This window comes from Pelophylax lessonae (assembly GCF_965119305.1).
Source record: "Pelophylax lessonae genome assembly, chromosome: 10".
Classification (NCBI taxonomy): Eukaryota; Metazoa; Chordata; class Amphibia; order Anura; family Ranidae; genus Pelophylax; species Pelophylax lessonae.
In genome coordinates this window covers 76,706,660-76,732,867 of record NC_138777.1, presented here as the reverse complement: position 1 = coordinate 76,732,867, position 26,208 = coordinate 76,706,660, and the positions used below count along the sequence as shown (strand labels likewise).

At 41.7% G+C, this 26,208-nt stretch overlaps 1 protein-coding gene across 1 annotated transcript in view; it reads right to left on the bottom strand.

Annotated features, from left to right (window-relative positions):
* The window catches only part of LSP1 (lymphocyte specific protein 1), a 158,506-nt gene that overhangs the window by 81,597 nt on the left and 50,701 nt on the right, over positions 1 to 26,208 (bottom strand). The window lies entirely within an intron of this gene.

Genomic DNA, 26,208 nt, shown 5'->3' with positions numbered 1-26,208 from the left:
TTTTTTGTTGAATAAATAATCATTTCATTTAAATAATATTTATTTATTGTGGCAAATCAGACAATTTAAACCACTTTTAGCTAGCTTTCTCAAGCTGATGTGACAGTGAGCCCGTGTTTCACACGTGTGCGACTTGTCATGCGAATTGAGGCCCCTTTCACACTTCTGCGACTTGTCATGCGATTTGGGACTGCAAAATCGCATGACAAGTCGTTCTCCATGATTTCCAATGAGCCCCATTCATATCAGTGCGACTTGAAGTCGCACCGACTTCAAAGTAGTCCCTGCACTACTTTTGGCATGATTTTGATGCGTTTTGAGTAAAAGATTATAAGCCCAGTCAAATTCGCAGCAAAATCGCGGCAAAATCGCAGTAAAATCACGCGGCATTGAAGTAGTACAAGTGTGAAAGGGCTCTTAATGGGAAAATCGCATGAGAAGTCGCACCCTATTGTCGGCAAGCAAACTGTTCAAATCGGTGCCGCACCTTTTAAAAAAAGTCGTTTCTGCACTTCTTTTGGCGATTTCAGGTGCGACTTGCATAGACATCTGGGCATGAAGTCGCACAGATGTCAGACAGGTCGCACTGACATGCGGCTTTGAAATTGTGCGTTTTTAAGTGAAGTCGCACGATTTCAAAGCCGCATTCAGTGTGAAGCAGAGCTGAAAGAACGAAGGCAAGCTACCATAACATATTTGGGTGATTGGCAAAGTTCAATCAATTTTTGGGATTTAAATAAATATAAGTTGACCCTGTCACTGGCTGAAAGAGGTCAGACCAGCAGCACTGTTGCGGAAACAAAATTAGTAGTAGTAAAGCTGACCATACACACATATATATATATATACTGTATATACATTATATTACCAAAAGTATTGGGACGCCTACCATCACAAGCGCATTAATTATAAAGACATTCCAGTCTAAGGCCCCTTTCACACAAGCGGACCGTTCAGATCTGCCTGTTCGTTTTTTTGGCGGATCTGAACGGTCCCCCCATGTATCTCTATGGGGGATCGGATGGCAGCGGAGACATGTCCGCTGATATCTGACCCGATCCGATCCATCAAATCTGGACGGATGGAAACCCTATTTTCCATCCGTCCCACGGATCGGATCGAATGGGATCGGATGAGAACGGACCGACGGTCCGTTCCCATCCGATTTCCCCCATAGAGATGCATGGGGAACTGACAGCTGTGTCTGCACACACAGCGCGGAGACACAGCTGTCATCCTTCTGCTCAGCGGGGGATCAGCGGATCGACCCTTCGCTGAGAAAAGCGGAGTCCGTTTGACGGACACAGTGTGTGAAAGAGCCCTTAAGCTGGCTATACACTAGCCGAAAAATCGTTTGAACTCATTTTCGAAAAATGAAAAATCAGCTGTGAGAGCAGACGATCGTGCCATCATGTAATGACTGAATTTCGAACGATAAATCGCTCAATGGATGTTTTTCCTTCAGTTTGTCACATATACCTAGTGCAAACAGTTCGGCCGAGAAACACATTAACCTTTCAATTTATTGTTCGTTCGGCAGAATTTTCCAAACTGTTCCTTCGATTTTTCGGCTCCGAAAAGTTAAAAACGATTTTCTGTTTGTGCCCATTAACTGGACGAAAATAGAACGATCGGACCAAATGACAGATTTTCAAACAATTTTTTGGCTAGTGTATGGCCAGCATTAGTCCGTGGAGTTCAATATTGAGTTGGCCCACCCTTTGCAGCTATAACAGCTTTAACTCTTCTGGGGAGGCTGTCCACAAGGTTTTTGAGTGTGTTTGGGAATGTTTGACCATTCTTCCAGAAAAGCATTTGTGAGGTTAGGCACTGATGTGGACGAGAAGGCCTGGCTCGCAGTCTCCACTCTAATTTATCCCTGAAGCTGGATACACACTATCCAACTTTTGTGGTTAGATTTCCTTCAGATTTACCTTTTCTATGTAGTGCAAGGGCCTGCCAGATTGCATACAAATTGAAAGTGTTTAGGTTTGACCTCATATTATATGGTTTTGGTAAGTCTAAAGGAAAAAGTCTTCAGAAAATCTTATAGTGTGTATGGCCCATAAGATGTTTTATCAGGTTGAAGTCAGGACTCTGTGCAGGCCAGTCAAGTTCCCCCACTCCAAACTCGCTCATCCATGTCTTTATGGAGCTTGCTTTGTGCACTGGTGTGCAGTCTTGTTGGAACTGGAAGGGGCCATCCCCAAACTGTTCCCACAAAGTTGGAAACATGAAATTGTCCAAAATGTTTTGGTATGCTGACGCCTTAAGAGTTCTATTCACAGGAACTAAGGGGCCAAGCCTAACCCTTGAAAAACAACCCCCACACCACAATCCCCCCCCCCCTCCACTAAATGATTTGCACCAGTGCACAAAGTCAAGTTCCTCCACCCCAAACTCACTCATGGGATTATGGTGTGGGGTTGTTTTTCAGGGGTTGGGCTTGGCCCCTTAGTTCCAGTGAAGGGAACTCTTAAGGCATCAATATATCAAGACATTTTGGACAATTGCATGCTCCCAACTTTGTGAGAAGAGTTTGGGGGTGGCCCCTTCCTGTTCCATCATGACTGTGCACCAGTGCAAACAAAGCAAGGTCCATAAAGACATGGATGAGCGAGTTTGGGTTGGAGGAAACTGACTGGTCTACGCAGAGTCCTGACTTCAACCCGATAGAACACCTTTGGGATGAATTAGAGCACAGACTGCGATCCAGGCCTTCTTGTCCAACATCAGTGCCTGACCTCACAAATGGGTTACTGGAAGAATTGTCAAACATTCCCATAGACACACTCCTAAACCTTGTAGACAGCCTTCCCAGAAGAGTTGAAGCTGTTATAGCTGCAAAGGGAGGGCCAACTTAATATTGAACCCTACAGACTAAGGACCCTTTCACACATGCGGACCGTTCAGATCCGCCTGTCAGTTTTTTAGGCGGATCTGAACAGATGCCCCATGCATCTCTAAGGGGCAGCGGATGTCATGTCCGCTGACATCCGATCCGATCCTGTCCATCAAATCGGGATGAATGGAAACCCTATTTTCAATCCGTCTGGCGGATGGGATCGGATGAGAATGGACAGGCGGTCCGTTCTCATCCAATTCCCCCATACAGGACAGCAGGGACCTGACAGCTCTGTCTCTGCACACATCTGCCTGCTCAGCGGGGGATCGGCGGATCGATCCCCCGCTGAGAAAAACGGAGTCCGCCGACGGAGCGGACAGTGTGAAAGGGGCCTTAGACTGGGATGCCATCAGTGTTGGGGGTAACTAGTTACAAAGTAACAGATTACAGTAAATACATTACTTTTTTTGGTAACTAAGTAAAGTAACTAGTTACAATACTAATATTGGTAACTACACTACTTTACTAGGCTATAGGAGGTAACTACACTACTTTACTAGGCTATAGGAGGTAACTACACTACTTTACTAGGCTATAGGAGGTAACTACACTACTTTACTAGGCTATAGGAGGTAACTGCACTACTTTACTAGGCTATAGGAGGTAACTACACTACTTTACTAGGCTATAGGAACGCGCTTTCCTGCGTTATCCAAGCCGTGCGATACAATCGTTATTTCGAAGAATAGAGAGGAATGAAGTTTATGACTTTTTGTTGCACTTTATGTTTTATTCTGTCTTTTCAGATTTTGTTCTCATGTTTCCCAAAGCCTGTGTTTATACAATAAACTCTATGCAGAAAGAGTGTCATGTATCTTCTTCTACACGGTAAATGAAGAAAGAGTACAGTAAAGTAATAAGTAGTGAAGTTACTTTTCAAATGCAGTAACTAGTAAAGTAATCTCGTTACAATTTACAGAAGTAACTAGTTACATTTTTTGAGTAACTACCCCAACACTGGATGCCATTAAAGTTCATGTGCGTGTAAAGGCAGGCGTCCCAATACTTTTGGTTATATAGTGTATCTTTAGTTCAGTCTGCACACTGATAGAAAAATAATCGAACAGATTCTTCCTTTAAAGAGGAAGTAAACCCTCCTCTACAACTTGTACCTATAGGTAAGCCTATGATAACGCTTACCTATAGGTACTGTAAATATCTCCTAAACATGTACCATTTAGGAGATATTTACATTTCATGCAGCCAGTGACGTCACTGGCGCATGCGCTCTGAAGGAACTGGCGCTGGTGCCGTTCCTTCAGAGCCCCGTGCCGTGACCGTTGGCTCCGGATGCCGCGATCCCGGAAAACGGGCGACTGGACATGTCGCCTGTCATAGAGGTGAGCGGGCAGCACGGCGGGGGCTCGTTTTAAGGTAAGTATTTTATAATGAGCTAGTATGCGATGCATACTAGCTCATTATGTGTTTCTCTTGCAGGGTGAACAAAAAAAAATGTGAGTTTACAACCTCTTTAATGCTAAACAGCGCGAATAGGCGACTCTCCCGCTGCAGTTCGTTTTTTCTGACAGCTGGCTGTCAGAATACAAAAACATTGCCTGCATTTGATTGGGGTTTTTGCCAATTAGGCACTTATATCATCAGTGGCTGCAGCTATTCATGCCTGTTCACAAAGCCAGGGTGAATAGGTTCAGTGATGATCGCGGTTGGACGCACTTTGCTTAAATGTACTTTTACCCCTGAACAGCTTCTCCTCCTTCTTTCTTCCCCAAAACAAAACCTTTTTGCATCCACATGCAAAAACGCTAGTAAAACACTAAAACAGCTTCCACATCACCTGGAAGTATAATCTGGCCATATACCATACTATCTGTACAATCCCTGTACATTTTCCTATGTTATATGAGGACAGACCTAAGCAGTCTATTCAATTAGTAGATCTAAAGAAGATTGTACAATCATATTACGACATGTATGGTGAGCCAATGGTGACCTATAGTCATAACTTCTCTTTTGATTGTTTTAAACTCAATCTACATTGGATTGAATTAAGCCGGAGCAGACATTTATCGATTGTTTTGCATCCATCAGCAGCACTGAAAAATGTTGTTCATGACTACGATCATATTTCAGCCAGATCATGAAATTATAAAGTTACAATCGTACCTTAACTACTGATTGCAAACTACTTCCCCATGTATGGTATATCCAGTCCTTTAAGTAGGCCGGTATGCACTGGTAGTACCGCCACTTCCAAATATGTCTCTTGAGCATACCACCACCTCTCCGTGCGCCTTACGCTCATTTTGGACATCTGCGCCCTCATTTGCCCCCCCCCCCCCAAGAATATTTAACACTCCAGAGCCAGACCAGTCACCACCAGTGAGTCCCCCTGCTCCGGAGTCCCAGCCCAGGCCAGGGGGGGTGCTCTGTGGGGACCCTGACATGGGGTGGGGGGGGGGTGTGAAAAAATTTATAGGCTATAATAGAGTACCGGCACCTCTTTTGGGCCACTTAAAGCACTGGGTATATCGGTCAAATGGGTTGTCAGCTGTAGATTGAAATGTGTACAGCCACCATCAGGGCTTTTTTTCTCAGAAAATAGGTGCAGGAACTCCCCCTTTCTGAGTCACCCTTTCTCTCCACCCTTACCTACCTCAGAGCACTGTTCCTTGGTTCCATCCCCTACCCACCTCCTAGTACTGCCCTTTAGGAGAATACAGAACCAAGTATCATTTTGTAGTGCTAAGTAATTTGTATGGAATATGGTAATGATAACAAGAAAAGAAGTAAAATCGAACCCCCCCCCCCCCCACAAGGAACAATAGATCCCCCTATCAACAATGGAATGCCCGCAACAAAATTTCCCCCTAGAAACAATAGACTGCCGGTGTTCTGCTAAAAACTCCAACTTGCCGAGATCTCCAACAACTTTACTTCCGGTGAGTGTAGACCAGGAATAAATGGAGATTTCGACCACTTAGGGTTTTCACACAACACCGGTAGCCTTTACACTCTGGTACACGCTATAATTAGTTCAGATTGTTAGTCCGCCCGCTAGTAACCAAAAACATGGCCGCCTCCAAGGCGGCGACAACTAGCGGGCGGACTAACAATCTGCACTAATTATAGCATCTATCAGAGTGTAAAGGCTGCCGGTGTTCTGTGAAAACACCAAGTGGTCGAAATGTCCAATTATTTGTGGTGCACAATCACTGGAAATAACGTCATTGGAGAATTCGGCAAGTTGGAGCTTTCGGCAGAACACCGGCAGTAACCACAGATCTCCCCATAGACAGCATCAATAGAATCTCCATTAGCCAGCAACAGTAGATCTCTCAAAGCAACAAATGACCCCCCCCCCCCAGCAACAGTAGGTCCCCCACCAGCAACAACAGACCTCTTCAGCAACAAGGGACCCCCCTGCAAAAATAGATTCCCTCCTGCTGGAATAAATCCCCCAGCAGCCAGCATCCATAGACCCTGCAGCACACTACAGCACCCCTTGCCATTGCATACAGTCAGAGCTGGGGTGTCAGAACTGTATTCCCCCACGATCCCGCTGAAAAAAAGTCCTGGCCACCATCAAAGTAATTTACAAGAAATTTCAACCACTTGCAGCTTTTTATCACAATTATTGAACAGATTAAAACAACTCACTTCTAGCATAGTTCTATACTGGTGGTGGTAGATTGTTGGTGGTAGGTTGGTGGTAGTTTGCCTTTATGTTTTTAGTTGTTTTGTATTATCAGAATTGGTTACAATTTGCACTGTGTATGAGCAACATAAGCTTGGCTTTATTGGAACAGATGTCTCATTGTGAGGACTGGTGATAAGACATCTGTCTATCCTGTCCTACATCAGAGCACCTGGACCTGTCTAATCCCCTCCCTGCTACACATCCTACATGTGGATGGAGCTCAGATGTGCAGAAAGCTTTGTTTTCTTTTCCATGGAAAAGCATTTGGTCACCAAAATTCCATTTGGAATGTTTATGTTGACCAGAAGTCTTATCGCCATCTAATAACAGATCGTATGACTGCATCACAGAGGTTGGGAAACAGGTTTTTGGCACTAAAGAGCATATTTTTAAAGGATCAGTCCACCCAAAACTAATATTTAGTTATGGGTGAAGCTCTGTTAGTCATTGACTATATATATATATATATATATATATATATATATATATATATATATATATATATGTATATATATATATATATATATATATATATATATATATATATATATATATATATATATATATATATATATATTTATTTATATTTATATATATATTTTTTTTTTTGACCATTCTTCCAGAAGTGCATTTGTGAGGTCAGGCACTGATGTTGAATGAGAAGGTCTGGCTCACAGTCTCCACTCTAATTCATCCCAAAGGTGTTCTATTGGGTTTAGGTCAGGACTCCCCAAACTTGTTCATTCATGTCTTTATGAACCTTGCTTTATGCACTGGTGCGCAGTTTAGTTGTTACAGAAAGGGGCCATCCCCAAACTGTTCCCACAAAGTTGGGAGCATGAAATTGTCCAAAATGTCTTGGTTTGCTGACTCCTTAAGAGTTCCCTTCACTGGAACTAAGAGCCCAAGCCCAACTTCTGAAAAAACAACCCCACACCAAAATCCTCCCTCCTCAAAATCATTTGGACCAGTGCAAAAAGTAAGGTCCATAAAGACATGAATGAGCGAGTTTGGGGTGGAGGAACTTGACTGGCCTGCACAGAGTCCTGACCTCAACCCAACAGAACACGTTTGGTTGAATTGGAGTGGAGACTGCGAGACAGGCCTTCTCGCCTAACATCAGTGTCTGACCACACAAATGCGATTCTGGAAGAATGGTCAAACATTCCCATAGACACACTCCTAAACCTTGTGCACAGCCTTCCCAGAAGAGATGAAGCTGTTATAGCTGCAAAGGGTGGGCCAACTCAATAGTGAACCCTACGGACAAAGACTGGGATACTCATGTGTGTGTGTAAAGGCAGGCGTCACAATACTTTTGACAATATATATATATATATATATATATATATATATATATATATATCCCATATGGAAGAAAAATATATTTCCAATATATTTAGGGAAACATTTTTAGAAATATATTGAATATGGCCAAAATTGTAGCATTTCAAATATATTTCCAATATATTTGGGGGAAAAAATGAATTTTTTTTAAATATATTTTTCTTCCATGTGGATATATATATATATATATATGTAAAAGTTTTATACACAGATAAAGGTAGTATGCAAAGATGGAAAGCAAGGTATGGAGATGTTTCAGTTTGGTCACTCATGAAAATTGGAGGTGTAAACAAATAATCAGACCAAGATTATGAAGTTATAGCAGTAAAGAAAAGAAATGTTTTATCTCCTTGGGATCAGGTCACACAGGGTTTGAGTGAGGAGCCCTCAACAAAAATAGTTGAAGGTGTGGCTAATATGATGGGCTAAATATAGAGGGCTAGATGAGGATAGGAAGAAATAGATGTGTAAGAACAGAAGGAGGAGAACAGACAAAAGGGGATACTGGGATATTGAAGGAAGAGGACATAGGGTGTTGAAGAAGAAGCAAAGGGGTAAGGCATGTAAAGGAGGAACAAAACAAAAAACAAAAAAATAAATAGATAAAAGGGGGGGGGGGGGGTGGATAAAAGGAAGAGAAGAAGGAAAAGAGGTAGGAGAGGGGTGGTTAGAGGCAATTCCCTTTCCAGATATCGTCTATGAATAAATCCACTCAGAAGTCTACAAAGTCAGTAAGAGATCTGTGAAATCTTGTGAGGCTCTAGAAACTTCGAAAGAGAAATTGGTGGAAAATTGTTGGCCAAACAGATGCCAGCAATGTCTGTCCAGGAATGCCAGAAGCCGTGGGTGTTGGCTGTCAGAACACAATAGCCAGCAGTGGAGATTCCTTCATCCAAGCAGTTTAGCATGGATGGAGCATTTTATTTGGTTTCTGTTGCCTGCAGACTAAAGCCTCGTACACACGCATCGATTGTTGGCCGACCGATCGGCCGTCTTTTGTCCAGCGTTGTTGTGTTGGTTGAAATGTGCTCTAGACTGCACACGAATATTGTCGGCCAACAACAACCAACTGCAGAAGTGATGTCATGTGCTGGTTTATTTTCAGTGTGTTATTTCTTCTCTGAGCATGCCCAGTCTTGCTCATCTGATTTTTGTCTGCCGAAATCTGTACTGACTGACGAACAATCGGCCGTTCCATTGACGGCCAACAAAAATTTTATAGCATGCACACCAGATTTTGTTCAGCCGAAAAGTCGGTTGTCGGAAGCATCATACTAACAAGCCGACAATCGGCCGATCGGACGTTGGCCGAAAATTCACGGCCAACAATCGGTGCGTGTGTATGGGGCTTAAGCGCCGGTTCACATATGAGCGACGCTACTTGCAGGGGCGACCTCCGAGATCGCGGTGCGAGCAGCGCGCCGCGACCTCGGAGCGGCCGCCACGGACTTCATAACATTGAAGTCTATGGCGGTCGCCTCCTGGTCGCCCCAAAGAAGCTCCGGACCCTTTTTCTAGGTCGGAGCGACTTGTGTCGCTCCTATTAAAACGGGTCCGCAGCTTTCCTATGGGAGGCGACCTGCGGCGACCTGTGAGGCGACCAGGTCGCCTCACAGGTCGCCCTAGTGTGAACCGGGGCTAAGGGAAATCTGTGCATGCATGATTAGCCTGAAAGTGATTGTAAATATTCAAACTAAAACAAAATAAAAAACAACATGTCACACCAGCTCTGTGCAATGTTTTGTCCCCATTCCTCCTCTTCTCAGGTCCTGTAATGGCGTTCCTGGCTCCTCACCCCACCGATTGCCCACCCGTTTCCCCACGTTCTTGCTGAAAAATGCCCTGGGTTTTGGCCAGATGTTTTCGATGACTACTTTTGCATGGTCCATGTAATGCAAGAATGGAAGGAATATGTCCGTTCCTTGCATACTTTCTCTCGTTACCATCTCAGAAAGTTGTGGGTTGTGGGTATGGTATGCGTGCGCAATGATGAGATAAAAACAAACCAAAATCCTAGCTCTTCATATTTTGTGCCATATTAAATCAGATGATGATTGTTATTTCACATTAGAACGCTTTGTTTGCCTTCAGTGTATATGTTCTTTTCCGTGCCTTCACTCTTTGCTGCTCTAATAAATTCCAGCAACATAGCCACAGAAAAAATCGTCCTGAGTGATGGACCCGAGGGGAATTCTGCCTGTTACAGTGCAGCCTAAATGTGCAGTATTAGTAAATCATTAAAATTAAAAATATACATATATAGGTATTGATAACACAGGAGAGTGTTTGAAAAATAGTTATTAAGGGCCTGATTCATAGTACGGAGAAATGGCTTTTCGGCGGGATTTTGTGAACCGGAGAATTTTTAAGTCTGAAATTGGTATTCAAAGAACGGCGGGCGGAAAATAACTCCAACTGTGAGATTCATTAAGATCAACTAATGTCAGGACTGGACTTAAAAACAGTCCAGCTAAAAGGTGGACTAATTTTTTCAAAATCACAAAATATGGCAGGAAAAAAATAAAAAATGTGTGGGAAATATGTGTTATATGATTTTGAGCTAAACTGCTTTTAAACTGTGTGAAAATGTTAAGTAGAAAAAAAGATATTAATAAAAGTGTAAAATGCAAAAATAGCTCCAGAGTCAATTTCTGGCAGATAGCCCATGTGAGCATGCTCCAAACCAAAAACTAGGCTGAAAATAACGTTTTTGAAAACGTTAGTGGGAGTTTTATTGAATTTGCGGCAAATACCGCCGCAAATTCGCGGTAAAACGGCGCTATTCCGGCGCTAATAAAATTTTTTTTTTTTTTTTTTTTTTTTTTTTAAATTTTTTTTTGCACATATCTATGTATGTCTATATATATATATATATATATATATATATATATATATATATATATGAATCACAAAAAAATATATATCTATACATAAATATATATATATATATATATGTGTGTGTGTATATATATATATATATATATATATATATATATATATATATATAGATAGATAGATAGATAGATAGATAGATAGATAGATAGATACCCAAAAATAATTATATGTATATATATATATATGTTTTATCTATTGATTTGCCTATGTGTATATATATATATATATATATGAAAAGGAACACTAACACGGCTCCTCCCCGAAAATTAAACATTGTATATGTGTGAAATTAATATATTTTTGGATTGGTTAGATATAGAATGTAACAATAATATATGTTTTTTTGCATATGTGTGTATATATATATATATATATATATATATATATATATATGCAAAAAACTATATATTATTGTTACTTCCTATATCTAACCAACCCCAAAAATATATTAATTTCACACATATACAATGTTTCATTTTTGGGGAGAAGCCGTATTAGTGTTGCTTGTCATATATAACAACAAACAGTTGTAGGTAGTTCAGGGATTCGAACACCCAAATACACTGTTGCAAGGCAGCGGTGCTAACCACTTAACTACCTAAAGCTAATGACATTTTTTTCAAAGCATGTGTGATTTGTACTTTAAAAAAAAAAAATTATATATATATATATATTCTATTTAGACCCAATTCAAGCTCAAATAATTTTTATTTATTAAAATTTTTTGATGGACTAATTGAATCAAACTATATTAATTTTTAGAGCCCATTCACATTAGCGCGACTTGTCAGGCAACTTGTCAGCCTGACAAGTCGCAGTATGTCGGGGTCCATTGAGTAGTACAGGACCCGTTCTAATAGGAGCGACACAAGTCACTCCGACTTAGAAAAAGGGTCCTGTACCACTTTGGGGCGACCTCGGAGCGACTTGCATAGACTTCCAGTATGTGAAGTCTCTGCAAGTCGCAGTGCACAGCGGTGCACGCGACTTCACAGGTCACCCCCCGAAGTCGTGTCGCCTCAATGTGAATGGGCTCTTAAGGTGCCAGTGCATGTATGCTTGGTATAAAGATAACAAGAAACTAAAAAAAAAAAAAACCTCAGAGACCACAATTCCCAAATAATTAACCTAGTTTAGTGAAACTGTATAAAATCAACAAATTTTTAAAAATAATCCTGCATGCTGGAAATTATATATAGGTGTTTAAAACATTTATTTCTGTGAAAAATTTGTATTTTAAACTTAAATTTATAGGCTAAGAAACTATCAGTGGCATATATTATGAAATAAATGTAACAAAGTGATTATGTTTGTGTAAATTGTGTTTTGCAAAAATGTTGCAAATATGTATTGAGCTTGAGCTTGATTAAATAAACTGACCAAAATATCCAAGTGGTTAGCACAGCTGCCTTGCAACAATGTATTTGGGTGTTCAGATCCCTGAACTACCTACAACTGTCTGTTGTTATATATGACAAGCAACACCCCAAAAATAAAACATTGTATATGTGTGAAATTAATATATTTGTTGAGTGGGGAGCCATATGTGTTGCTTCCTATATAGAGCCACATTACACTCTGAAAAATAGCAGTGTTTCAGCTTGCAAATCTGAGAATTTGCAAATTGATTGAACATATGCAGTGCAACCCCAGAACTCAGAATTCAACAACCCAAAAAAAAAAAAAAAAAAAAGATATATATATATATATATATATATAAAAAATTACTACATCAAGTCAACACACATAGGAAATGCTTTGAATAATCTCAGAATGAGCACAAAGTGGCTTTTTTTATTAAGACTAATGGGCCATACACACTATAAGATTTTCTGAAGATTTTTTCCTTTAGATTTACCAAAACCATATAATATGAGGTCAAACCTAAACACTTTCAATTTGTATGCAATCTGGCAGGCCCTTGCACTACATAGAAAAGGTAAATCTGAAGGAAAAAGTCTTCAGAAAACCTTATAGTGTGTATGGCCATACATGATCCAATTTTCTTACAATTTTCTGTCCAATTTTCTTGAAATTTACCTTCAAGTATGTAGTACAAAGGCCTGCCTAATTGGATACAAGTGAAAGTGTTGTTTAGCTTTGACATCACATTATGTGGTTTGTGGTTAATCTATCAGAAAATTGTACAACAAAAATTGAACATGTATGGCCATACACACTATAAGATTTTCCGAAGACTTTTTCCTTCAGATTTACCTTTTCTATGTAGTGCAAGGGCCTGCAAGATTGCATACAAATTGAAAGTGTTTAGGTTTGACCTCATATTATATGGTTTTGGTAAATCTAAAGGAAAAAGTCTTCAGAAAATCTTAAGCCCCGTACACACGTACTGATCGTCGGCCGAACGATCGGCTGTCTTTTGTCCAGGGCTGTCCTGTCTGTTGAAAACTGCAAAAGACTGCACACTAATTTTGTCGGCCAACAACAGACGACTGCAGAAGTGATGTCATGTGATGGTTAACTTTCCCTGTGTTTTTTCTTTTCTGAGCATGCCCAGTCTTGCAAATCAGCCGATTGTCGGCCGAATTCTGTACTGACTGGCGAACAATCGGCCGTTGTGGTGTTGGCCAAAAAAAATTTTAATGCCTGCACGACAGATTCTGTTCGGCTGAAAATGCGCTGTCGGCTGTCGGAAGCATCATACTAACACGCCTACAATCGGCCGATCGGTCGTCGGCCGAATATTTACGGCCAAAGATCGGTACGTGTGTACGAGGCATTATAGTGTGTATGGCCCATTAAGCTGGCCATACATGTTCAACTTTTGTTGTACAATTTTCTGGTAGATCTACCACAAACCACATAATGTGAGGTCAAAGCTAAAAAACACATTCACTTGTATCCAATTAGGCAGGCCTTTGTACTACATACTTGAAGGTAAATTTCAAGAAAATTGGACAGAAAATTGGAACATGTATGGCCAGCCTTAAGCCTCGTACACACATACCGATTGTCGGCCGTAAACATTAGGCCGACGACCGATCGGCCGATTGTAGGCTTGTTAGTATGATGCTTCCGACAGCCGACAGCGCATTTTCGGCCGAACAGAATCTGTCGTGCAAGCATTAAAATGTTTGTATGCCGACACCAGAACGGCCGATTGTTCGCCAGTCAGTACAGAATTCGGCCGACAATCAGCAGATTTGCAAGACTGGGCATGCTCAGAAAAGAAAAAACACACGGAAAGTTAACCATCACATGACATCACTTCTGCAGTCGTCTGTTGTTGGCCGACAAAATTTGTGTGCAGTCTTTTGCAGTTTTCAACAGACAGGACAGCCCTGGACAAAAGACGGCCGATCGGTCGGCCGACGATCGGTACGTGTGTACGAGGCATTAGTCTAAATGAAAAAGCCATTTTGTGCTCATGCTGAGATTATTGAAAGCATTTCTTATGTGTGTTGACTTGTAAGAAACTTGGATCATGGATGGCCAGCCAAACACTCATTCATTAGTGAACTGGTGATTTTGGTTTAGGAACCGACAGACCCAATTAATTACTTTGCTGGGCGTTTCCTATACTGGGTGGGTGTAGTTTAACCAAGGTTATATAAAGGGATGTATGAGATCATATCATTTGGCCTGTGGAAGGGCCACAGGTCTTTATGTCCGAATTTGCTTTTGGGGGTGGGGGGTTTGCTGGCATGCCTAATGATCCATATTGCAGTAAGTGTATTCTTTTGGATGAATACTTTTCATGCTCTAACAGTTTGGTATTGTTTTTGCAAAGTGTGTCTTTATGTACTCTATACATGTTTTTTTTTTATTTTCATGCCTCTGTGTAGCTGTATGTTCTACTGATTTGATGGTATTTAAATGGAAAGACAGGCTCATGCAAACAATTAACATAAAAGTATGTTGGGTATGTTTAATGCTTAATACTAAGGTGTCTACAACTTATTTTGCTTGACTTTTGGATATTGTAAGCTCTATCTATCCATCATATGTTGTATCTTTTTGCACTGTAATTTGAATAAAAATTACTTGATTTGGGGGGCATTTCACATTTCACATTTCACATTTCACATGCTTGCTTGAGTGATTACTGATGTTTTATACATGTTCAATAAAGCTTATTCATTTGTACACAGCTCCTGGTTTTTTGTTTTCTTTTCTTATTTGTCTAGATGTAATTCAGATACCTTTTGTGTCTATTGAATGTAATCAATTTCTTGTATTTTTTGTGTGTGCAATGGCAGTGCAGTATGAACATGGGTAGGGTTTCTCCCTTTACTCCAGCAAAGTGTGTATGGGTGTGTGTATGGGTGTGTGTATGGGTGTGTGTATGGGTGTGTGTATGGGTGTGTGTATGGGTGTGGGTGTGTGTGTGGGTGTGTGTATGGGGGTGTGTATGGGGGTGTGTGTGGGGTGTGTGTGGGGTGTGTGTGGGGTGTGTGTGGGGTGTGTGTGGGGTGTGTGTGGGGTGTGTGTGGGGTGTGTGTGGGGTGTGTGTGGGGGGGGGCTAAATTTTAAGAAAAAATTAAAGTGTTTATGTATATATTTAGCTAAAAATATATAAATTAAGGAATAATACCAAATTTCCCTTCAGCCTCTGTGGATGAATGTAACCAAAACATTTTAATAAAAAAATCACTAAAAATGATTACTAAATAAAAGATTGCTACAGCGCTCACTCGCCTTTTTAGTTGGCTTAGGTCAGTGATGATGAACCTTGGCAACACAGGTGTTTTGTAACATTTCCCATGATGCTCACCTACACTGCAGAGTACATGAGCATTTTGGGAAATGTAGGGCAAAAACATCTTGGGGGGGGGGTTAAGGGTTACCATCACTGGCCTGGGTAAAAAATTTCCAATACATTTTAGTTGTCTGTGTGTGCCATTTTTAAAATAAAGCAAAATCTCTTTACAATAAATTGCAAATGGCACATTGGCGTTCGCCCTGGACCAGAAATGACACCACATTGGCTTGCACACATTCCAGCAAGTGGTCACAATCAACTGGCTAATCATGGTGAGGGCCACTTTCAGCTGTGAAGAAATGGCATTCATATGCAAATTAAGTGTGTGTGTGTGTGGGGGGGGGGGGGGGGTCTGTGCTTGTAATCAGAGCATTGATTACCAGTGCAGACCCTTGGGGGATGCCACTAGAGCCACCAGGGATGCCCACCCATGCCACCATTGATGCCAATCAGTGCTCAGGGAACCTGTTAGTGCCCTCCTCATCAGTGCTGCCCATCATTACCATCTTTCAGTGCTGCCCACCAGTGCCAATCATTGCCCATCAGTGCCACCTATCAATGCCCATCAATGCTGCATATCAGTGCCACCTATCTGTCTATCAGTGCTGCATATTATTAGTGTCTCATCAGTGCCTGCCAGCGCAGCCTCTTCAATGCTCGTCAGTGCAACAAAAAACATATTGATTTACCAAATTTTATTACATAAACAAAAACACATTATTTTAGGGGTCAAACATTTAGGTGTTCTTTTTGCCAATAGAAAAAAAACCTTGCAGTGATCAAATACCACCAAAAGAAAGCACTATTTTTTTAATGAAAATACTGTGATACATTTGTGTTAGGTACAAGGTTGCATGACCGCGGAATTGTCATTCAAAATGCAACAGTATAAAAAGCTGAAAATTGGCCTGGGCAGGAAGGGGTGTAACTGCCCTGTAAGGAAGTGGTTAACTATTGAAACATGGGAATAAATATTCCAGGGGTAATCATGCTCAGCTCAATGGTTCAGTGGTTAGTGTTCCTGGCTATAAACACTGAGAGCATGAGTTCAAATCCCAAGTGTGCCATCACCTTCCTAAATTTTAGACAGCTATAAATAAATACTGAAACTTGGCAAATGCATAATTGCACTCTGCACATATGCATGTTTGTTTCTTGAATATACATGGCCATTGACATGCAATTTTAGGTGATGTAGCCAATGTATTACTATGTGGCCAAAAAAAATTATGGCACACAGGGTGTTATCATGGTCTGGCCTTGAACTCATGACCTAGCAATCTTTAGCTGTGAGCTTATCCCACTACACCAAAGTGCTGAATACAATCAGATATGCCTGAAAGTTTCAGATGAATAAAGAATGAAGACTGCTAATTAGACAGCTGTGTAGTCTGCTATTAGAAAATCTAAAGGTTAAAACACATTAGATACATAACTATACCTTAAAATTAAAATAAACCATAATAGATGACATTGCTGTGTAATAGTGATTCAGAATAGACAAATTTCCTTTTATGAAAAACACAAAGGGAATTTGGTTAACTCCAAACTCAAATTCAGCCTAAGTTAACTCCAAACCCGAATTCAGTCTAAGTTACCTCCAACTCCGAATTCATTAAAGCATCTAGTTGATGGTTTAACTCCAGCCACTTACCTAATTAGGATGCAATGAGTTTAGGCTGGAGTTATTTCTGGAGAAGTGAGCAGCTCTAATCCAAATTTATACTGAATTAGGCCCTAAGTGTCCACTTGTAAAAGAGACCTTGTCACCAGGCCTTTTATTTCAAAAACAATCTTTCCCAGAAATTAAACGAGTATTTCATATGTTTAATGCATGTTATTTACTTGTAAAAGTCTCCCTTGTGTAGATACTCTAGTGACACTCTATAGCAGTAGTCTCCAAACTAATGCCCTTGGGCCAGGAGCAGCCCTTTGTTTGCCTTTTTATGGCTCTTGGAGCACTATTCCTCCCACTGACACCAACAGTAAAACATAAGTTTTCCCAAGGATGGGGCATTGTACCTCTGACATCAACCATGGGGGGAGTATTCCTTCCACTGACACCAACAGTAATGCCTCGTACACATGCAACGATTATCGGCCGACCGATCGGCCGTCTTTTGTCCAGTGTTGTTGTGTTGGTTGAAATGTGCTCTAGACTGCGCACGAATTTTCTCGGCCAACAAAAACCAACTTCAGAAGTGATGTCATGTGCTGGGTTACTTTCCGTGTGTTTTTTCTTCTCTGAACATGCCCAGTCTTGCTCATCAGATTTTTGTCTGCCGAAATCTATACTGACTGACGGAAAATCGGCTGTTATGTTGACGGCCAACAAAAATTTTATAGACTGCACACCAGATTTTTTTCGGCCGAAAAGTCGGAGTCGGTTGTCGAAAGCATCATACTAACAAGCCGAAAATCGGCCGATCGGACGTTGGCCGAAAATTCACAGCCAACTATCGATGCGTGTGTACGAGGCATTAGGCATCATTTTTCCCACTGACACCAATGAAGGGGCACTATTCCTCCCACTAATATCAACTATTCCTTCTACTGATACCAATGATGGGGCACGAATCCTCCTCCTACTGACCACAAGTGCTATGCAATTTTTTTTTTCTTCCTACTGACCACCAAGCTTGAAACATTGTATACTCCCACTGATGCCAGGCATTTTTTATTTCCACTGGCCACTGTCCGACCCTCCTAAAGTCTGAAAGACAGTAAAGTGGCCCTTTGTTTAGAAAGTTTGGAGACCTCTACTCTATATGTAGTATTCCCTATCGCTTCTCCCTGGCTGCCTACATAAAAGGTTTTGTAGAAAGGTGGGAGGAGGAGCTGGGCCAGCACAGTGAGTAATTGGACACTTCCAGAAAAGTGGGGGCTATGATGTTGGAGGGAAATTGTACTAGGAGATTGACTCCCCTGCAATGCACATTTTATGCAAGAAAGATCTTAAAGTACTTGATTTAGTTGATCTCACAAGACTACTTTGCAATTAATTACTCAGCAATCTCATTTAGTATCACCTAAGGCTAGCCATACAAAGTTAGGCCCCTTTCACACAGCGGGTCCGATCAGGTCCACCTGTCAGTTTCTTTTCGGTGGGCCTGATTGGACAGTTCATTCACCCCTATGGACAGGCGAATGTAAATGGATTTGTGTCTACATTATATTACCAAAAGTATTGGGACGCCTGCCTTTACACGCCAATGAACTTTAATGGCATCCCAGTCTTAGTTCGTAGGCTTCAATGTTGAGCCTTCCCAGAAGAATTGAAGCTGTTAAAGCAATTGAAGCTGTTAAAGCTGCAAAGGGTGGGCCAACTCAGCATTGAACCTCACGGACTAAGACTGGGATTCCATTAAAGTTCATTGGTGTGTAAAGGCAGACGTCCCAATACTTTTGGTAATATAATGTATTTACACCCACCTACCTATGGGTCTGATCCGGTCTTCTTAAAAAAACACTGAGTGCCGGTTCACACTAGGTCTCTCCGACTTTGGGGGCGACCTGTGAAGTCACGTGCAGCGCGACTTCAGCGCGACTTGCACGGACTTCATAAAATGAATGTCAATGCAAGTCGCCTCCAGGTCGCCCCGAAGTAGTACAGGACCCTTTTTCTAAGTCGGAGCGACTTGTGTCGCTCCTATTAGAACCGATCCTGTACTACTCAATGACCGCGACGGTGCACAACTTGCCAGGCTGACCAAGTCACCTTACAAGTCGTATTAGTGTGAACCGGCACTTAAGGGGAGCAGTCCTCTTCTATTTAGACAGATTGGATCGGAGTGTAGACGGACAGCAGAATCAGTTAACTTCCAGCTACCCATAGAGCAGAGCGGGCTGAATGGACACGGACCTGTCATCTGCCAGCTCTGCTCTGATCAGTGGGGGATCTGTTCTCTAGATGAATGAGTTTTTCCCTGACAGGTATTGTATTCAAGCAGCTGTGACACCCATGGCTGCCTAAATACCTGAACAGTGGCTACATCTGATACCATAAAGTCACTGTTCAGCCAATATTTTTCCACCCAGTTAAGTTGATTTTTAGATCTACTTTTGTCATGCCAGTTGGTGCCAATAAGGCCACCCATGGCTGAAATGTAGGCTGCGTATGGCCAGCTTACAGTCCACCCCTGGGAATACAAAAAAAAACACCCTTGCACTGGGGCCCCCCCTGCACTGCAAGGCTTAAATGCTCTTTAAGGGTAGAGGATAAGGATTAAGATGTAATACTTACCTCTGGTATATTGGCCCTGTTGGGCTTTAAGAGTAATAAAAGCAAATAAATATTTAATTCTGCTCCTTTGAGTTTTCCTGCCACTACAGTCAAAAAACTAACTTCAATATGACCCCACTAACCATTACATGATTAGATAATCAAATGTCCTGAAAATTAACATTTTCAAACAAATGTCTACTGGTATATGGCCAGTTTTACACAATATATGGAGTCCAGAGGATCAGATACTACTGCCACCCTGCATAGGACCCCCTTCCAGGGGAGGGCTGGCAGCCTTTGCTTTGGCCTGGGGGGCAAGTCCAGTCAAGTGGCCCATTGAACCATTGAATCAGCTCACCATTCATGCACACCTGGTTTTGGACTGACAGCTGTATACAGTGTCTGGCCCCTACATTAATCCAACCCTGAGTGCGGCCTTTTTACCAGTTTTTACCACTTTTTAAAGTGGCCCGGGGGGCAATTGCCACCCTGCCCCCCTTGCCAGTCCTCCCCTGCCCCCTTCCCTAACAGGCAACATGAAGTGGTAGGTGGATGCCTTGCTATGGCATATACTGTATGTGCTGTGAGCATAGGGATTGGTGCTCCTACCACCAACATAAAGAACAATCAGTTCAAATCAGTACTTCAGCCTCCTTGTAAGCCCACATGCCTAGACCACATGGTTCTCATCTGCTGGTAAAATCAGTGTTTAAAAGAGTGGATAAGCCTTTTTTTTATTAGGTATTTACATTTGTCACTCAGTAATGTATTTCACTTAGTCTATATGAAGCCAAGTATTCTGTGCTTCCATTCCAAAGTGGTGAGACAACCCTTTTTAGATAGCCTCATAAAGTCTTGTTAACAATTGTTATGTCTGTCAATCTACAGTATATTAGTGCTTATGTGGCTTCCTGAGACAGTGGAGAGGTAAACTGGTGGTATGGGCACATGGTCATACCACACAGTCACAGTATAGTTTATTTACATCTGGAGCTGGTAATCATCAGTCAGAGCCTCACACGTTGTATATTGTGGATTCCCTTACCGGAATTCGCCGCCAATATAATTTGCCATAAGGAAGGTTGAACTTCAGCGCAGATGAGGTGAGTATGCAAACACAAGGTTAACTTAGCAGTATGTAGGGTGCAGCTGGCTGTACATCAGGGGAGGACTGGGCCAGGGGGCATGGGGGCAATTGCCCCCTGGGCCACTTTGATGCCCTGTAAAAAGGCTGCACCGCTTCCGCCACCGACATGCCTAAATTATTCCTGGTGAAGAGAAGTAAAAAGTTCCCTCTGCTGACCTACTGAGTGCAGGGTGAAGAAAAGGACAGAACACAGGCCCCTCCCCAGCATGGATGGTGTAAACTGTGTCTGAGCAGAGGCCAGTTGCATGCCCCACTGGAGACTCTCCCCCAGCCAGCCCTAACCGAGCTGTCCCAGCTCTCCCCAACCGCTCCCTGCTGGCCAGGTTGGGAACCCGGATTTGGACGGTGGGTAGGGAGTACCTGGAGCGGAGTTTCAGCCTGGAATGGGGATCAGAAGGAGGCCAGGAAGAGGGAAAGTGGGAGGGGGGGCCGAGTCACTGCACCATGGGCCTCTGGACTGTACTTGCCCCCTGGGCCGAAAGTTGCCAGTCAGTCCCTGCCGTACATTGCTTGAATTTATGACGATTACTGCCAAATTGGCCAAAATTTGAGCAAAATTGGCAAGCACAATTTTAAAAATTGATTTATCCAGGGAAAAGTTATTGTCTAAACAGTGGCTGCATCCTATCAGATACAGTCACTATTCAGGTGTTCAGCATTTGTGGGTGCTTGGGTACAATAGCTGGCAGTACAGATTGCCCCATTTACACTCTTTAGCATTAAGGGAGAAATCAATTGATTTTCTTCTGTTCAGTCTGTGGTTAGATTAAAGCTGGCCATAGATGGGTTTGTTTTTTCAATCAGCCAGTGGGTTTAATGAAACCCCCCCATCTACACACTCAATGTGGATGGGAAAATCACTCCCGCTGAGCTATTGTGTTCTGATGGCAGTGATTATCGAGCAGCATTTATCCGACAGCCTGGTTGTACAGAAGTAAATCTGTAGACCAACTTCTGTAAAATGAGGGTCCCATACAATGAACAATATTCTGCCAGGACCTGCTGAGGCAGAGGGTGAGGGTTACTGGGTGAGTTAATCTTAGGGTTACAAAGAGGTTTAATATGAGGGCTACAAGGGGGTTGGTGTTGGGATTACATGGAGGGTTAGTGTGAGAGTTAAAGGAAGGGATAGTGTTAGGGTTACAGATAGGGATAATGGAAGCGTTAAAGAGAAGGATAGTGTTAGGGTTACAGATAGGGATAATGGGAGGGTTACAGGATGGGTTAGTGTTGGGATTACAAAAAGGGTTAGTATGGGGTCACAGGAAGGGTTAGTGATAGGGGTACAGGGAGGAATAGTGTGAGAGCTACAGGTATGGATAGTGTTATGGTTATAGATAGGGATAGTGGGAGGGTTACAGGATGGGTTAGTCTTGGGGTTACAGAGAGGGTTATTTATGAGGGTTACAAGGAGGGTTGGTATTGAGGTTACAGGGAGGGTTAATGTTAGAATTACAGGGAGGGTAGGTGAGTCAGTGTTAGGGTGAAGGAGAGGGTTAGTTTGAGGGTTACAGGATGGGTTAGTGTTGGGGTTACAGAGATGGCTAGTATAAGGTTTACAAGGAAGGCTGATGTTAAGATTACAGGGAGGTTTAGTGTGAGGGTTAGTGTTAGGATTACAGGGATGGTTAGTGAGTCAGCGTTAAGGTTACAGAGAGGGTTAGTGTAAGGTTTATAAGGAGGGGTATTGTTAGGGTTGGGGGTTAAATAGAGAGTTAGTGTTAGGATAACATTTAAACTAGGGTTAGTGTAAGGTTTGGGGTTACAGGTAGGGTTAGGTGTAGGGTTATGGAGGGGCTAGTTCTAGGATTACAGAAAAGGTAAGTGTGAGGTTTGAAGCTACAAGAGTTAGCAAGCTTTTTGCTCTCATACTTTCCTGGGGAAAAAGAATATAGAGACTGAATGGCTGCTATGGCAACAAGAAGAGCTCATGTATGAAATTCAAAGCATTAGGGTGCTATATTCATATATTCATTTCATGTTGTGCTGTTTTGGTGCAGTGAATTTTAAGTGCATATCAGTTCATTTTTATGAAGGTTGCATTTTGCTGGAAACTACTACACCCGAAACACACCAAATACTCGGCTGTACCCTAGACCCAGATCCTTCATACAGGTCATTGGACTCTGGGGTGACCTCTCACGTTCTAAATCCAAGGTTTTGGATGAAAAATTCTTTACAATATACCTAATATACATTGAGAGTCAAACATTGGCTCAGACTGACAGGAATTTGCAATTTGTTACCATGGTACCCATGACTTTATAATGCAACGTTTACTGCGTATTATTTATTTCAGGCTGCTCCGGCTGTCTGTAGGGATTGAAACCTCAACCCATGAGGATATGCCACTTGCCCAGATCACTGCCTGAGACTAGAGTGAAGCTAATTCTTTGATTTCCAAGTACATCTTTCCTTTTCTCAGCAAGGATGAATGAAACTGAAAGTTTTAATTTCTGCAAAATTATTGAAAATAAGCAGATTTCCGGCAAAAAGTCACCATTTTGAGGAAATGGTCCATGGGGAAGGCAAAATGAAAGAGTGATAAGTGTGCAGTGGGCTTTAAGTAACTTCTGAAAGTTAAAGAAGTTTCTTTCAACTCTCCTGTACCCATTCTTGTGGTAAGGACCTGACCGTAAATTAACCTAGTCATTTCATTTTTAGCAGAAAGAAAAAAAGTGAAAAAATAACAAAATAAAATGTATGAAGCAACAGTACACACATAACAATTAAATACACAAAACACATACAGGGAACACTATACTGCTCTAAATACACCCCAAAACACCAAAAAAAAAAAAAAAAAAAAAAAGAAGATCCTTTACATATTTTCACCAATGTAATGGTAATGTTGCACTCTATTAATCCCTACTGTATGCAGGTAACCCCATTAAACTGAGAGGATGTCATCTCTTTATTACAAAATGACAGTGTTTTCTGACAACACTATACTCTTTAATGTCTATAGTCAGCTTAGAAAGGTAAATCCAGGCATCCAGAATACATAGAGCTCTTCCACACCTCCCAACAGAAGTTGGGAGAATTTAGGGAGGGGTAAATGTATGGCATTCAAATACCGGGAATGGTTGCTGGGAAGAGCACTCCAGCACCCAGCATTGGGACACGGAGTGGGTCCATGGTACCAAAGGGATTTGATTTAGATCCCAAGACAGCCCTGATGAAAGCGGTGGAGTGTGGCAGTATAAGCTCCTCCAACGTGGGACTTCTTTCTAAAGCAGTACTGCAGCCAGGCTATGGTTCAAACTATTCAATTTGTGGATCTGTACACTGTTCATAAGTTTAAACGCTTTTAAAACATTTTTAAGTATGTATGAGTATTTTTTAAAATATCTCTCTGACAATGTTCTTATTTACACATAGTATGTGCAATTGTATTTTGGGGTCTAAGGGTGCATGGCAACACTTGGTGGGTGGTCCCATAGGGCAGTGGTCCTCAACCCTGGCCTTCAGGGCCCACTAACAGGCCAGGTTTGCAAGATAACTGAAATACATCCCAGGTGATCTCATTTGCTGCTCAGTGATTGCAGTACTCTAGTCTGCATCTCCTCAAGGTAATTCTTAAAATCTGGCCTGTTAGTGGGCCCTGAGGACCGGAGTTGAGGACCACTGCCATAGGGTACTTACACACCCACCTGGATGGGGTCAGCCCCTGTTCTCCATCTCTCTGTCATCAGTCTGGTTGTATAAGTAGAGAAGTTGCGATACAGTACAATAGGCTCTGAGGAAGAGGCGAAGCCTCGAAACACGTTAGCCAGTCGCTATTGCACTATACATCTGTGATGCGCCAATCTTGATGTACAACATGAATACTGATGCGCCTTTGTCAAAACTCATGTTTCTAAGTATGAATTTGTAATTTATTTGATAAAACCTTTTTATTGAGGATAGTGCGCTAGGCCACTGCGCCCTCTTTTTATCTTTTGCTTTCAGTATAATAAACATGCTTTACTGAATATACAGACTGATTTTCTTGTTGTGAGTTTAGTAACACTTAAAAGAAAAATGGAAGCTCTAACCAGATTGGCTGCATTTCTTCTATGCATTTCAAGAATTTTGAATTCTGGTGACAGTAGATATCCCAATTGGCTGGTATGGGGCATTGCTTCATCCAAGCACATAAGTCCTATTGTTAACAACAGTTGTGACATGAACAAAACACTACAGCCTGCACCCTTTGGAATGACAGTCAGACACTTGAAGCAATTAGGAACATGGGTTACCGATGCTTGGCATAACTTACTATTGAGAGTTCTGAAAGTACATTATCAGGTACATTGACAGCAGAGCAAACCAGAAACATGTCCTTTAGTGTAAATCTGTGTCCATTCCTTATCTGTCTGAGCTCAGCTATCTGCTGTGTTGTAGAGGGACAAACTCCCTGAGTGGTGACAGCCCTCTTCTAGTGATACTTCTACACTATGTAAAGTTGAGCCAGAAGAAGACAGATTAGCTGCAAGAGATTAGCTGCAGGCGAGAAGCAGAGGTGGCAGAAGTGGCGTGTAATAATCTATTATGCTCAGCTACAAACCGCTAAGTAATGTGCAAGATTAAAATGAAAGTTCGGTAAAAACTTTTGAAAATGAGCTTGAAGTGAACCCATGGTAGAGAAAGTAACAGGTTCACTTTGGAGCAGTAGTAGAGTAAGCATTGTAAAGTAAACATCTTATACTTACCATTATAAAACAATTTGTGTTGCGCTAATGTACGTGCAAAAAAAAATTATTTTTTTTTTGTGAACCAAAATTTTGATATAGATTGATGAACACTAAAAATTCAAAAATCATACAATAACCAGTGAGGGTGAATTATTCCTTCAAAACAATATATAAATGTTCATAGTGAATAACAAGGGATAAAGTCCTCTGATGTGATTGAACCAAAGAAGGAAATGAAAAGGATGTGTTCAAATCAGAAATAAAAAGAAGCACCACATAATCCCAGTGAAATCCGATGAAAAACAATCCTTGTGTATCACCCGTGGGAAAATGATATATAGAACTGCTTACCAGACCCTTAAGGTCTTCGGGCATATATGTAACCACAGACAGGTAGATACTGTATCTCAGGTATGGAGCTCATCAGAAACACACTTCTCCCACAAAGGCACCAGGGTCCAATATTGGAAGGGTGGGGAGTTTCTCATATAGGTATAGCCCATGCATGGGCCAAGGAGGAAAGAAAGGAGCACATAGCGTGATACTGTTTAAAATGTGACACTATTTATTATAAAATTACACTTACTGGATAAAGGATAATATCAGCGTGTAACAGGAAAACATCGTGGCGT